This window comes from Saccostrea cucullata, unplaced genomic scaffold, assembly GCF_032062105.1.
Source record: "Saccostrea cucullata isolate Sc308-1 unplaced genomic scaffold, CSIRO_AGI_Scuc_v1 ctg1491, whole genome shotgun sequence".
Classification (NCBI taxonomy): domain Eukaryota; kingdom Metazoa; phylum Mollusca; class Bivalvia; order Ostreida; family Ostreidae; genus Saccostrea; species Saccostrea cuccullata.
Window position 1 is genome coordinate 1 of NW_026922769.1, and position 17,522 is coordinate 17,522.

The following is a 17,522-nucleotide window of genomic DNA, read 5'->3' on the forward strand; positions in this document are numbered from 1 at the left end:
CGAAAGCTTTATTGCTAGTTTACCGTTTATTTTCTATTGTTTTTAATATTTTTTGAAAGTTCCAAATTTAAAGTTTGTTCATTTTTTTGTTATTTTTTTTCTTTGTGGGGTTGTTTCTATTAAACCGTGTTTTCCTCTTTTCGTTTTTTTTTCTGGATTCATTCCTCAATCTTCTGTATATATTCAGATTTTGCCTCATGTCCATGCAGAAAAATCTAACATATTAGTATAATGCTACGTGCATGACTATTGTACTGGGTTAATAATTGCAATTATTAGCAGAATTTTTTTTTCATATACTTGTATGCATAAACTGTATAATTTAAGGGACCGGGTGAGGTTTTATTATGTGAGAACTACAAAAAAGAAACTTTTTTATACCAAATATAACTTACATTGAATTAGATGCACATGCCATATGTGGGGAAAATCTACCATCCAGGTATTTTTAAGGGACCGTCTCAAAACGCAGGTATATTTTCTATAGGACTTTATAGGAAAGTGCCAATTTTTCGCACATTAAGTAAATTATGCAAATACTTCGATATATATACATTTTGCTCATGGTATAATATATGATGAATGATACGAAATTGTACATTATATATAAGAAACAAAGTTCTACCGTCTGGTTTCCAGAGGGGGCATTTCAAAATGCCAAAAATGAATGATTTTCCTATTTTATAAAGGGTGACGGATAAAAGGATTAATACATAATTTTTCTTAAGAAATAATTTAAAAAATCCCAATTGTTAATGTTTTAAATTTTATGAACATATATTCATTGCTTTACATTTTATAACATTTTTATTACCCATTCCTTAAGAACTTTGAGAACTAAATTTTTCAATCAGGAATTTCTATATTTTTCATTTTTTTAAACTTAAGTGAAAAATGCTTTAAAACAGTAAATACGCTTCATTTTATATTGATGCGCAAAATATTGCGCAAGGGAAACCCCAGTCGCCTCCTTGATTAATTTCCCTTGAATATTTGTGAATAGTATTAACATTCTAACTACATTCGACATATTGTTTGTTACTTAAATAAGGAAAATGTCACATATGAAGTATAAGAAACATTGTGTGTAATTTATCAGTACTGGGATGTTGCACTTGCTATATATTTTCACAAATCTACTCAAAAAATCGAGTCATAGATGTTGTTTAAAATGTTTTTTCGTTTTATCTCAGATTTCTTTTTTGATTAATTGTAGTTTTATGTATCCCCGTACAATGCGTACATTTGTATTTTCACAAATGCATTATAATTTATATATTAAGTTCTGCATAATTATATGAATTTTGGAGTAGAGGGAATTTCCTAATTATATCCTTATTATTTATCATGTATATATCCATGTATTAGGGATTATATAAAAAACTATGAATGGATATTTATATTTAAAAAAAAACAAATGATCACCTTAGTGTTTTCTAACCATCCTGAATGTCACACATATCTGTTTTGTAAAGAAGATCTTTATTTCAGGACGACAACCTTGTATGAAACTGTTTGACAGTTTGACTATTAATGAGGCTCTGTGCAATGCTGCTATTGGGCAAAGATTACCATACTGATTTGGTCCTTGATTTAGCCTTATTTTCGATGTTGAGAGAATCTGTCTCATCGATTTCTGTTCTGTATCACCATCTCAATTACTCAATGCGCATCAAAACTAATGCTCTCTGTCGTGAACTAAAGCTTTAACGGGATGGAGAGATTCATGAGTATATATATATATATATATATATATATATATATATATATATATATATATATATATATATATATATATATATATATATATATATATATATAGACCTACTTTAAACTCACTGCATTAAATGTTGTTAATTATTTTTGGTATATCATATCAACATGTTAAAATTAGCTTATGTACGTTTGGATAACTTGTCGTCCGATAGAGTATGGCATATTGATTGTTATGCCTGAAGTAATTTTCAATTTTTTGTCCGGACAACTTGGTGTGAGGAGTGCCCGACTAATTCAAAGAGGGTACAGGATTTAGTAATATCCATGGTCTCACTGCTTGTTCAAGTACATCTTATACCATATCCCAGGTCATAGCAAGCTTAGTACCAAGATTTACAGAAGGGAAATACGAGCATAAAAACAATGTGTTCTTACTGGTATATCTGCTCCAAATTTCCGACGCATCTGTTGATAGCTTTTAATATATGACCTTAAAATTAGTGCCCTCTGTCGGTAGCTATACTTATCATACACATAATAAATATGCCAAGTTGTTTTTTTTAAATTGCAATCTAATGTTAAGAGGTCTTTTCTTCCATAGCTTTCTTCATTTCTTTTTTATCCACTCGCAATGGATTCAGATGGGATAGGGTATTACAATCGAGTGTGTGTTGTTGTGTGAGCGCGTGAGAGGGTGTGTATGTGCGTTTAGTTTGTTTGTGGTTATGTCCTTTTCGAGACGGAATTAAAGTAACTTGCATCAGAATCGATGTCAAATGCGGTCTTGATTTAAAGATATGCTATTTGTGAGAGTTTGCACCTTCTTTTGGTTTACTTTTCTACGCAGCACAGTTAAGGTTACAAAAAGGAGGCGGAGCCTAATATGTACGGGAAAACTTGACTATGACATCATACACATACACGTCATACAACATTTCCTTAAAATACCGCAGAATGAGTTGATTTGCTAATTTAACCAGTAATAAATCATCAAACTACATAAAAACTTACTACAGCGTGCTGTTTTATCGTTAATTAGATCCCAGATAACAAGTTATAATCAGGTCTCTGATCACAATACACTTGTCAATATGACGTCATTTCTTACAATGTGACGTAGTTTGTATGAAGTGAGAGACAGATCAAGCAATATTTTCTCAACAAAATATGTATTCTCTAATTAAATAAAATATTATTTACTGTTATTCTATGGGCCAATAACTTGAATTTAATGCCTTCTTCACAATTTTATTAATATATTTTCTGTACATTACGTATTTAATTGACACTGCCGTATATTCGTATGCAAGTACATCGGAGGGTAACGTGAGGGGTCTTAAATCGATCTATTGCAAGGGTATACTCTCTATGGATCAAAGTAAGCTTTTACATTTCAACTCTTGAACTATTAAAGTATCTGAAAAGTGCTGCGATCCTTTTGAAATCTTGAAAACAATTTAATTATATCAATATTTCATGCTGCTGACCAGCAAAAAAATATAGCATTCGATCATACAAATATTATTTTAACAATAAAACTGCAGAATTTAGACAGGATCACAGCACTTTTTAGAAACTACAATGCGTGCTGAAAATATTTATATACTAAACTTGGAAATTCAACTTGGTTATGCCCTTGCACTAGTGATATTTATTTGGAACATCAGAACTACAAGTCAATGTACTAAAATCGCGTGACTGCCGCATCACGTGACTAGTCTAAATATAAAATATAATCGTCCTCGATATGTAGTTATTAATCATAATTACAATTATCCGATATAAATAATGTACTAAAAATAAACGCCATCCCGGTTACGAATACATTTTTAAAATACAAAATTTAGTCGATATTTCCATTGCGCACCTTATTGCGTAGTGCGTCCTTGCTTTTTTTCGAATTATGTCTTTCTTTCTGCCACAAGTGTATTGAGTGAATTTGTGTAATAGTCATGTTAGACATATATTATTCAAAGCTTATTCACTCTGAATTAGCTGCTTTTATCGAAGGAAGTGCATAAATGCTTTACCTTAATCTCAGTAATTATTCCTAGTGAATATCATTCTTGTCAAATATTTTAGTTGATTATTCCCCCTTTTAATAAAACACCTAAGGGCGCTTTGGTTGCAACTTCCTTTTTCAATATTCGAGCATCATCTTGGGTCGGTAAAATTTTTCCAGCTTGTAATTGTGTTTTATAAATTTGAAACAGTCATTGAAATTATTAACTGATTTGGAGAATGCATTCTTAAAAGTGATATTTTCAATTTTTATGCTAGGATTAGGTATAGTTTGCGTAGTGTCCCCAATGTTAATGGATTTCCAGGCGGGGGGGGGGGGGGGGGGGGGGGGTGGTGATAGCGTGGACATTATGTAAAGCTTGTAAAATAGGGTCTTGGTTATAAATTGAGGGTCTAGTTAGATAAAAATGTATTCAAAATACATAGTTAAATGGCCGGGGGGGGGGGTCGTCGCCAAGCCTTCCAGCACCATATATTTGTCATCTCCCTCGGGAGATGACACATTATGATTGTATACCGGAAGTGAAGTCCTAGTGTAAGCCCCCACAAAGACCGCTAGAATGAAATTTCACCAAAAATCGCCTTGGGTGCTCTCGAGCTCGCAGACGTCCATGCTTTCCATATATATACTGCGGCCACAAGAAACTGCGTATTTTACTGTGAAGTTTGCTGAATAAGTCATTTGGGAACTTCAGGTGTAATAATCCATATATTCATTGCATTAAGATATCCCCCTTTCTGTTTTATTTCTTTGACATTATTGATACCAAAGAGATGACATTTCAGGCTTTCTGGAAAGCCAAACTTGTCAATATTAAGATCGGGGCAGGGGGGTTAACTCTCGAAATCACATGTCGATACTGATAGCTATGATCGATATATTAAAACTAGGGTCGATTGCACTTACTAGATTGATTTAATAACTAATATTTTAACACGATTTTTCTATACCCCGCAACAATATTATTGGAGCATTGCTGAGCGATCTGACAACTGATTGTTTTCCGGATTTGGTTTTCTTGATTAATTTGAACATTCAACTTCCAGTTAAGAAAAACACTTTGTGTTACTCTACTTTCAGTTTTAGTCCACTAATTGACTAAATATTTTATTACCTGTGAATCGATTTCATAGAAGGTAAGCAGGATCAAGAACAACAAAAATATTTCTGTCCGTTACATGTAAGGCAATATCAGAATTGAAACTTTATAAATTTAGTTTAATTTAAAATTGCTCATAGCCATGTTTTGTTCGTCGATGAACAACAATTCAGGGGTTCCATTTTAATGGTAAAATTCCGGAAATAAAATATAATTTATGGACTGAAAGCAAATTATTTATTGTTAGAATTGATTTAATATAGTCATGACCTCTTGTAAAGCAGTCTGACATGGGAAATTTGAATTCACTTCTTATTTGCCTATTGTTAATTTAATTAAATACAAATAGGTAACATTATTATAGCTTAAATTACCATAACTGACACTTGACATGTTTCTCAACAGTGTTTGAAATAACCTTGCACCTTACCGCCCTAGATGCACAAATTTATACATATTGACACCCAGCTGGACGAGTAAACTAAAAAATTTCCCATACATTAAAATTCAGATTGATATTTTATACTCTGTAATCAACTATTACTGGTTCCAAATTGTAACAAGCAAATAGGTAGAATTCATCATGCAGCCTATAGGTCAGGAATGGAATATGTAGCGAATCAGCCCTTTTCACATTTTAGCTTTTTAAATTTTTTTTTCAAAGACACATTATTTTTTGTGGGCTATTACATTTTTGGCAGGGCAGACAACTTCAACTAGCAATCAGCCGTGCATGCTCAGCTTATTTTACAGTAAAAGAAATAAAAAATATTTCAGAGAAAAATAAGGTACATTCTAAATTCAATTTAATATTTTTCTCTCTAAAATATTTTGGACAGTTTTATCGAGTTCTAGCCAGATAAATTTATACCCGCTTCCAGCAGGACTGTCGTGCTCATGTAGAAATCTGAAACACATCATACATGTAGAAGTCTGATGATAATTCCTGGTGTAGGATTTGCCTAACTTAGTGTAAACAGTTTTATTTCTGCTATATCTCCTTTTAACCTCTCTTTAAATTTAGAGGTAGTGTCTTACGAGTTTAGGCACCATACAGTGTTTTCCCTTTATTTCAAAGTAAGGGGTTAGAGATCAGTTGTAACAGACTAGGAGCTGATGTTTATGAACAAAATCTCTTTAGACCTAACAACAAATTTTGTTTCAAAGTGGCATTTTTGTCAATTGAAGCGGTCAATTTGCCTGGTAGCTTGTTCTTCAGGAAAACACTGAATCACACTTTTAATGCAACTCTGATGTGCTAGACTATAAAGACAGCCTAAACAGTTTAACAAAATGAACAATTTCAATTCATGACAATATATATCTATCTAGCTGATTCATTTGTGAGCAACAACAATGTTTATTTGAAATATCATTCATGAATGTTCTAGACATGCATGCATCTATGGGTTGCACATTGCAATTCATTCATAACAGCCTTTACACTGAAATCAATTTAAATACATCAATTCCCCAAAATAAAGCCCATTTTCCATCTAACAATTTTTATAAATTTATAACACAACTACTTACACAGAGCATTTTACACTTACATATTGCATCATGAAACATACACACTGCAATTTTACAAACAAACAAGCAAATAAAAAAAAACTCTGATCATGAACTCCCAGCTACATTGTTGTACATGTATGTGTAGCTTATAAATTATGTTGAATGTTGTGAATATGTGTTGTTTGATGTTGTTTGAATATTTGATTTGTTGGGGCATGCTCGTTGTTGGCTGCCCATTGCCCATGTTGTATTTGAATTCATACAGCCCTTATTTTACATATACAATGCATTTTTACAAAAAAGAATCAACTTTAAACCAAGACTTGTACCTGCAATATGATGTTTGATTATTTGTTTTGGGGTATACTCATTGCTGGCTGCCCATTGCCCTTGGAGTATTTAAATTCATACAGCCCTTAATTTACATACACTAATTTAAACATACACAATGCATTTTTACAAAAAAAAAATCAACTGTTAATCATGACCTGTAGCTACAATATGTTGAATGTTGTGAATATGTGTTGCTTTGTGTTATTTGATTATTTGATTTGGGGCATGCTCTTTGCTGGCTGCCCATTGCCCTTGGTGTATTTGAATTACAGCCCTTAATTAACATAGACTAAACATACACACTGCATTGGCCCAATTGCCCATTGCCCTTATATTTGAATTATAGCCCTTAATTTACATTATACAAATTGCATGCTGAAATCAAAAAATAAAACTTTTGATCATGACCTGCATGTAGCTGCATGGTTGAATATGTATAATAATTGATTCCATTCCTTTACATACACTAAACATCCAAAATATACACACATTACAAAGTTACTTGATCTGCACCTATTTCATTGTAGTCTTTTACATGTTGTAATTAATTTCCAATTTTTATGAAAATTAAACATAACACATACATCATACAATCAAAATATGATGTGCAGCTGATTATGATTTAATTTATTTAGAAAACAAATACATGTAATTTAACAATTTATTATGCTTTGTACAAATATTTACAACTTTTAATTTCATATACTACAAGAATATAATATTTAATCAGTGAAGCATGAAAGATCACTAGTGTTTACTAAGTCTACAATTGATTATTGAATTAATTTTTGGCAAAACCTTGAAATCACAAGACTGCTTGAGTATTAATTTTTATGGCTCCAACTGGTCATTGATTGGACATACTTCTCGTACAATTTCTAATTTGAATATCATTTACTTTCTTGCTGGAAGTGTGGCATATTTCCCAGCTCTGATCATTAGTGATGGGGTGTCCTGAGCTAGCTAGCATTATATGGTATATTTGAACATTATTTCAATTGTACTGTGCCATGTTTGCTTATCAGTAATAGCTTTAACCAGAATTGTAACTTAGTTTGTTAAACACAGATAAACCTTCTTTAAAATTTAGATTTTGTAAATTCTATTGCTGTTATACTGACCATGTTAGTAAATTTAACCCATAAGTAGGTCATATTTTAATGTTTCATACCAATTGGTAGGCCCTTGTTTTTATTCCAAATTTCAACACAATCTCCCTTTGCACTAATCACTATATATAGGGCTTGAGGCAATTTTGAACAGTCAGTAGGGAATGCACATGATCCTACCCAAAGACATTCAGGGGGTACTTGTTCAATAAAATGTTCACCTTTGTATGATCATACATGTACACTTATCTGAGTTAGATCAACATTTGTTTCTCCAGTTTTCTCATCAGGTTGGTTTGATATATATGTACAGCTGTATTCCAATAAATAGGCAATATTTCCAGTAATAAGGTTAGTAAAGTTTCCGTTTAATTCAGATATAAAATAGATTTTAAATATTCAACTTGTTTCTCATTTATGTATTTTGCTTACATATTCCTGGTTTTTACATGTGTAGCGATATACATGCGTACATGTTTCTTTGATCTACTCATCACCAAAATCTTGGTTACTATTTTATTAGGGTCATCACATCGACTCCATGTATAATTAGGGGTTAGGTATAATTTTACAGGGAATCAATTTCATCCATCATGATAGGTATTGGCTTGGGCATGGCTACTTCTGTCGCTCTACCCCCACCCATATGGTGGCGGAGTTCCCTACCACAAAGAACTTGTGGTTGGGAACTTGTGGCGTAAACGAGCGGCACTAAGTAACTATCCTTATATGCAGTCTTGTAACTCATGAAAGTTGAAAAGTAAACTTAGGATTTAGATATACATAAATAAGTGCTTGACCTCTGCACCTCCCAGGGTCAAGGCTTTTACCACTTTCTATATAGTGTTTGTGAACTTTTACCTTTGAACTTTGAACCTGAGTTTGAATATTTCATATGTAATATTTGCTTTGTTGTGTTGCCAGAGACACCAATAGCTTTTCATAATTTGTGTCTCTGGATAAACAGTCGTGCCCAATTTTCGCCACAATAAAATTTATTAAATACATACTTGATGTTTTTATATGCACTTATCTGAGATAATATTCAAAGCTAATTCACTCTGAATTATCTGCTTTTATCGAAGGAAGTGCATAAATGCTTTCCTTAATCTCAGTAATTATTCCTAGTGATTATCGTTCTTGTCAAATATTTTAGTTGATTATTCCCCCTTTTAATCTTGGGTCGGTAAAAAATTCTCCAGCTTGTAATTGTGTATTATAAATTTGAAACACCCACCCACCTCACCCATTTAGAATAGATACTGCTTTTCTGGTGTTTTTTTTTTAATGCTTTCAGATAAAGACTTTTAGTGAATATCAAGCTCAACATGACAGGACTTGCGCGATGAAACAATGTTTGATTATTTGTTTTGAGGCATACTCATTACTGGCTGATATCTATATATATAACATGAAAACAAATAATTTCTATGTTGAAATCAAAATTATTCTTCGAACTTGAAATATCTATTACGGACATATTAACTATTAATGTTAATCTAATATTTATTTTTGTCTTTATAGATTCAATGTGTCATATTTACATTTTGATGCTCAATATTATTTTTTAAGAACCAAAATATTCGCTGGCACTTTTTATTAGTTATATTTTCTCGGTCAACATACGTTCCTGGTCCAAAATTGATACCCGCTGATTGGTGTACGCTGTTTCAATAGAAAGATCAATGACATTTTCAGAAGGACAATACCCTTAGCTATTATTTTGTGTATATTCTAGTAATGTGACACTGTAAACTTGATAAGCGAGACCCCAGTAGGGGAGGGTGAAGTTCTGAAACCTTATCTGTACAAGTGCAGTCTTAAAAAGAAATAATTGTAATCAAGTTAAGACCATTTGATTGAATAGATCAAGGATATGTTTATTTTATCTATCTAACACATCTAACATTTTTGAAAATGTTTGAGAATATGTTAGACGATCATATCTAACAATTGTTTACACATTGTTTGCAATAATAATTTTGAGGTATCTTAAAGCCATAGGCTATCAAAATGTTTATCAAAATTCATGCATGTCAGAATACTGATTACTTAGCTTTTTTCATCTTTCAAAACAATTTAAAGAACAAGCCCCGTTCACTATGTATAAGGGATTTTTGTGAATGGAGAATACAGCATGTTAGTGTATGAAATAATGTACTTCATATTTGAGATTCTTTAAATCATTTTGTAATCAGATCTGTTTCCCCTATTTATTATAAACTAAAAAAAAATCTTTCACAAATATTGTTTATTATGAATAATATATCTGCCCGCGAACTAACCCTGACAATTAGAATAGTTTCAGATTTCAAAGCGCCAGTCCATTCACACTCAAACTTGAATAAATCTTTTTTCTTTTTTCTTGAAACCAGGAAGAAGATGTCTAAAGTCGACAAGCTCTACATTATTAAAAATACACCATTTAAATAACTCGTGTTTCAGTTTATCTACCCTCAAGTCAACAGACAAATACAAATATTTAAAGTAATAAAACTGCAATAACAGCAATATACTACAGAAACATTGCTAAATGATACGCCTTTAAAGATTGCTTACAACCTTATAATATGACATGATCTTGAATCAAAGTTACTTTGTCCTATTCGCAGCTCGAATAGAGCTCGGGTCTAGATCACCATCTTTTTGTCACTTTAAATTCGGTGTCCAGCAGGGCAAGTACTGTAGTAATAGGATGACTAAGAACATGAACACGATGGGGGCAGACTTGGGGCTAATTACATTGTAGAGTAATGCATTACATTACTATTACTTTAACAATTTGGGCATTAAATTACCATTACCATTTCTCTATTTTCCTAAAGTAATGCATTACATTACCATTACCATTACTTTAGTGTAGTAATGCTTTCATTACATTACCATTACTTTTGGAAGTTTTAAAAAAAAATAGAAATACAAAACTTTGCAAATTTTTTACATAAGTATTCATCCATTCCTTTAAAAAAAAATGATAATTCAAATTTGATTTCAAGTAATTGTATATATTTCACAGTCAATAACTTACATTCGTGGAAAGTTCAAACTTTAAAATTGTCAATAAATAATTTAAAACACATACAATATGCACTTTTTTCGAACTATTGTACATGTACATGTACATTGTATAAGGTGAAGCTATTGATGTATTAAAGGAATTGAACTTTTGGGGCACTCTAACCCGGACCTGTTCAAAATATTTAATAATAACACACAGGCTTTTTTGATATGGAACGTTAACAAAATATTAAGGTAAAAAAATGTAGACAGCATGTATATTTTCTTATGCTAGACATATACATTTTGTAATTATAGAATGCCTGCATGTCTTTTCTTTGGTGCAATGAAATTTTTCATGGTCAGTTTCAGCAAGACCAGCTCAATTACTGTTTTATAAACACACTCAGAAAAAGGGGACTCATCTGGTAATTAGGAGCACCTCTCCAAACAATGCACTGTTTAACTGTTACATAAACCAGACTCAAACATGTTGTGAGTTTTCGTTATTCAAAAAATGACAATTATCAGTTTACATTGTACATTATTTATTGTACCTCATATGCAGATTAAGGAAAATGTTCTTTGAAGTCAAATCTTATTTAAAATAAGTTTGAAAACTTAAATTGAAGGAAAGTGTTATTTCAATGGAATAAAAAGTGTATTTGAGTAGTCAAATAAATACTAGTAAATGAATTGATAAATAATTTGAACAGTATTTTCAATGTCCATTTTAATTTATAGAAATAAGAACGTACAAAATAATGCTTTGTAATGATATGTAATGCCAGTATTACACTAGACTTTATGAAGTAATGCATTACATTACCATTGCATGTATTGCAAATGTTTGGGCATTACACATTACTAGCATTACTTTGAATTCATGTAATGCATTGCAGCCCATTACCATTGCAATAAGCATTACCCAAAGCCTGGATGGGGGATTATATTTCAGATAAACAATTTTAAGGCCTTGTAAATTTTAAGTGTAACTTTAAAAAAAATGGAAGTAGTAGTAGGTGTTTACTGGGCAAAATAAGTAAGGGATCATATTTTTACACAAAAATAATATTTTCATACCCGTGAATTTATGTGATAACAAGGTTTAAGTAGTTTTAATAACATGTCATTTACACGATTCGATTCGTCACACGTGTTTAATCAATTTTGGGACATGTTGGTCAAGAAAGTACGTGGCCTAAAAAAAGTAAGTGGAACAATGGAAGCATAGAAGTATCGAAGAAGGTTATCTTTAGTGAACGAAAGAAAGTTTCAGTAAAACGCAACGTCACAAGGTAAGACTTTATCTTTCCCAAAGCGGAATTAACGGATATGGAACCGATATTTACAGGCAGAAAATTGTCAAAAGAGGCTAAAATCGAGACAGCCAAATATGACAGTCCGTGGGGATCATTATTTGGTCAATTTTGCTGAGATGCACTGCTTCCAAAGTGCTTCTAAGCCTAATACTGGGCATCAGAAGCAACGGGCAGACGGATTTCTACTTAAACAGTTTAAAACAAACTTCAGGAAGTAGAATTATTTTGACTCTTTCCTTGGAAAGCCCAATATGAAGGAGTGAGTATTTACGGGCAAAAACCTTAGTGCAGATATTACTATCTCATGACAGTATCTTGTTTTTGTATTTTTTCCCTAAAGATTATGTATAGTTTTTTTCTCAAACATTAAAAGTGTTTCACATTTTTTCTTTAAAAAGTAAAGAAATTTTTTTTTTTTTTAATTCTTAGGCTCGTTACATATCAAAGCGGAGATTTTTTCATGATTTTCACATGTACAATTGTTTGAAAGGAAAATGGTTTGACAAAAAAAAAACATAACTAAATGAAAACAATAACGGAGATATAAAACTAAAATAAAAACAATGCTCATCCGGAATGCAAAATGATAATGGTCCGTCGTCATTTATTTATAGATATATGGATCTACGGTAATGAACGATGTTGGAAATAAAATCATTATTTTTTTTATTTATGCTCATCTTATTTGACGTGCTTCCTCATATCATTGTATCTTGTAAGACTTTACCAAGAAGCGTTTCGCCCGCGTGTCGCAGTGGTTTTTATCTAAAGTCACGAAATGAAAACGACCCCTTCATCGTTGGTTCGAACATCTTATGTGCCACATTGAGACCGGTTACTTGCATGAGGTGTATTTTCTATGGTCGTTCTTAACCTTGCTGCAAAACGGATACTGACATTTATCATTTTTATTATTCACCTTCATCGCCACATCTATTTCAGAATTCTATAAACACAAATTTTAGTCTTCCTCTTTTCTTTTCCCAAATACATAAAATATTAAGTAAGATATTTATTCCAGGGATTTCCCTTTTCAAAGTCTGATATTGCAACTTTCTTTTGTTTTTTTTTTTTTTCTGTTTCTATTATGATTAAGATATTTATTACTGGGATTTCCCATTTAAAGTGTAATAATGCAACTTCTTATGTGTCTTGGGTTCTTGAATGCGCCACTTATATTTATCAATTTTTAAACATCTTTGAAAAAGAACTCGCCGTTCAATGGAGTAAAACGACATTAATATCGATGGAATTTTACACAATTTTGAAAGTGCTTGTGATAGCAATTCTCAATTGATCTAAATACTTCACTCACGTTTTCTTATATCAATGGTTGGTTTATCATGCAATAAAAATCTTCAGTTATTTACGAGTGGTTATCAAAATGTTCGTGGACTAGCGCCATAAAATTAAAACCGCTCTATGTACATCAATGAATTTTGAAATATCTAGTTACATGTAGCATCATCTTTTGTATCTAAAGAATAATCGATTTATCATCAATGTCATTTTTTGATAAAGACTTTTAGTAATGTTGTAGTAAGCAATGATATGAGCAGGAGGAGCAACCTCGAACACGACGTTTTCGCGACCAATGTGTAACTGAGAAAAAAAAATTTCAATTGATATTCGAACATTAGACATCCAAAAATTCCGTTTATTCAGCCATGTTTTAAAACACAATTGTTGTATGAAATATGAAAAATTTACTTATTTCTGGAAGTTATATGAAATTTTATTGTAAATTTTACATGTAGTGTCCAAATAAGTAAGGCCTTGAAAATGACGTCAAGAGGGGGAGGGGTTTCCTTTTCCAACATTCTATAAAGTTTTGCCCCTGTTTACACCTGTATAGACTTAAGAAATGTTTAAACTGGCTACAGAGAAATAATATTCATCCAGAGTGCTTGTATTTTAATGTCAAAATTGATTCATTGAGAAAATCAATCAGGTCAAGGAATAACGTTGATCATGTGTTGTAGATATTTGACCTCAAAAAGCAAAATATGCTGACAAAACTAAGCGAGGATCTCTCCTAATGTATAAATCCATTAAGAATATAATATTCATTGAAAGCCGATGTTCATTACATTGTTAAATCATATAAAGAAGGCGGGTTCAAGTCCTTACTCAGCTCCATAGAATCTCATCAAAATAAGTGTATGAGGTAGAAGAAGCGGACATTGAAAAAAAGTGATATTGTCGGACGTCATGAAACTAAACGGCGACAGCGCAGTGCTTTCGTATAATGTCGTTTTTATTTTAAAACAATTTGGCAAATAATGAACGTATCAAGTTAAATTTTTTCACATTTCTTTATTTTTATTTTATTAATTTTTTTTTTGGTTGTTGTTTTATGTTCCATATAAATTTTGAAAGCACAGACTATATTGTACTAATTTTATCTCCTCAGTCTGCAAACTTTTTGATAACGCATCGTTATTGATTGAATTCCTCAGTTTCTTTTTATTGAAATTGGGACAAAATTCCCGAATAAATGAAATACTACGGCCAAATACCAAGAAACAGCTTATAATTGATGTCTTTTTCATTTTCTCTTTAGAATTTATTTTAAAAAAAGGCTCCACACTCTCCAACAGAGACCTTGAATTCATGTATCTAATGGTTCTTTTATCAAAATGTATTCAAAAATTTCATCTTCATGATTTACTGATTTTAACATTTAGATTTTCATTCATTCATTTAATTACCTATAAAAAACGAAGTGTTAATCAACGTATGGTATTAAAACCTAAATAGGAAGCTGTCAGTTCAACAGGAATTGAAAACGAGAAACCATTATTTTCTTATATATATTTCCGTTAATTATCCATTTTATTCTCCAGATAAACATTGAAAACTAACAGTATGTTCAATCTAAAGAGAATATGAAAATTTAAAACTTTAAACATTAATACTTTATGCATTTTTATTACTAAAGGAATGTAGAATATAGTTATTGTATGAGATTCGGTGTGAATTTAAAAAAAATGAATAATTTTTTCTGTGAAATACAAGAATGAATAAAAAAAAATAATAATATTATTATGATATGAAGTCATATACCCCTTTTATACCATTCTAAAAAATGAACAATATATTAGAGTAAATTCATTTCTTAATTGACAGATGGTTAAATTTCAATGAAAGTCATCTATTAAGCCTGCGCAATAGAAATTCAATTTCTTCTGATTTATAAGGTGATTGTTTTATCCAATGTTAAAAAAACACAGTTTATCCAATGTAAAAAAACACAGATTTCTTGTCAGTTATAGAAGTTAGAAATTAACATTTTCGTTATCGAATTATAAGCATGTTTCATTTTAAAGATCAAGTTATATTAGTATTTAAATTATAAATATCATGAATGTTTGAGACATGATTTATAAATGTCCCTGATATGCTGTCCTTCTTTATTATCATGACACAGATTAAAGTCAATTTGACACTAATGACACTTTTGTGAATCATTATTTGTATTTTTTTCAGTTGATTTTCTTTACGTCTGCCATATTCAAGTACAACAAAAAGGCATTGACTTAAGCTTTAGACGGACCACTATTACGACGTCTGGTTTACTTATTTAAGACACACTTGATGTGTCCTTTAATGCTGTTTTAATCAAATTATATACTCAGACTACTGTTGTTGGTAAGCCAAGATACAGAACACATTTATTCCTTAATGACCTTTTAAATGTTTTCTTTATGCAGTGTATAGATTAAATCTTTTCGATTTTTTCAGCTTGAGACGAGTGTAAACTACTAACCTATCTTGAATACTATTTCTGCAGCAAATTAATGACCTCTCTCACATAGAAATATATCAATTTTTGATATGTTTCGTTAAACCAAAATATGTCTCAAATGATTTTATATTAAAGGCGTTTTGATCTTTAAATTTAAGCCTCTCTTTCTGTTTAAAAGCGTGAGGCACCAATCAGATTGAGGTATTTAAAAGTAAATTAATACCTTATCAGGAAGTTGTGAATGCTTCAAAGACGTTAATATAAACACAAATTTTGATATTGAAAAAATATACACTCTGTAAAATCATTAAATTTGGATGAAGATAAGACATTACGGTGCATATAAAAATGGAATAATTTTAAAAAGATGAATATCTATATAATTAAAATTTTTACTTTAATACTAAAAATTAGGAATCTCATGTTTACGACAAAATTTTAAAAAGTGTATATCTCTGTATGTTTGCTAAATATCAATATAAATACCGAATTGTTTCTATGCAATATTTCACCTTTATCGTATTTTGAAAAGAAACAAATATCCGAATTTATAGCTTTATCATTCACATTTTCTTCAAAGGAATATTTTGTAAAATTACAAGAAAAAAAAATTCAAAAAAAAAACACAGCAGTTCTTATTCAAACCTTTCAATATGTACTGAGCTAGTAAAGGAAAAATGTGAAATTATCATCGTATAATATTTCCTAGCATTTTTTCATTTTAATGGAATAAATTGTTTCAGGCATTTTAAATTAATTTTAAATCTACTTTTTTTAACCTCATTTCATTTGCTGGCGCAATGTCTTTCTCATACTCGATGAAGAGTTATCCCTCTTTTATTTCTACCCAATTAATTTTCTTTTGAATGTTGTTGATGAGCTCAGATAAAAAAAAAATCAGGTTATGTAGAAAACACTTTGGGCACTACCGGTAGTTATTTCTATTTTAAAAAAAATATATTTTTCATACCTTTAAAAACAAGCTAGAAAATATTGCTGTTCATTTAAAAATTTTCTGTGTACTAGTAAACGTAATTTTTTTTTTTAATATTTTGAGGTGTTACAAGTAGACACTAAAGCACGGTGCTCTCATCGTTGTAACAATTCATGAATAGGAGGTAAGCTGACAAAGAAAACATTATACAATTTATATAATCACGATTTTACAGCTACCTTTACAAATATTCATTATATAAATATATATATATATATATATATATATATATATCATATATATATATATATATATATATATATATACTCAAAAACTATCGTTTCTCATAAATACTATAAACTTAAAACATGTGCACCCAATTTTGTCTAAATAGCACTTACACATATAGCTTAAATGATAGATATGGAGATAACGAATAGTATTCAATCTCAATAGTCCATAAAACAATATAAAATAAGCAGAGCAAAAACCTCCGAAACATCAGAGGTGGGATCATATATGGAGGAGTGAGCTATCTCCTATTTGACCGGTCAAACCCGCCGTGTGAAGATTGTCCTGATCTAGAAAAAACGAAAAATACCGTGGCCAATTCGGTGTATAAATAATGGACTAACAATTAGTATGGAAAACGTCAGTAAACATATTTGACTCAATGATAACTTGTATTTGCTGAAATGTCATTATTATCAACCTATAGAAAATAAA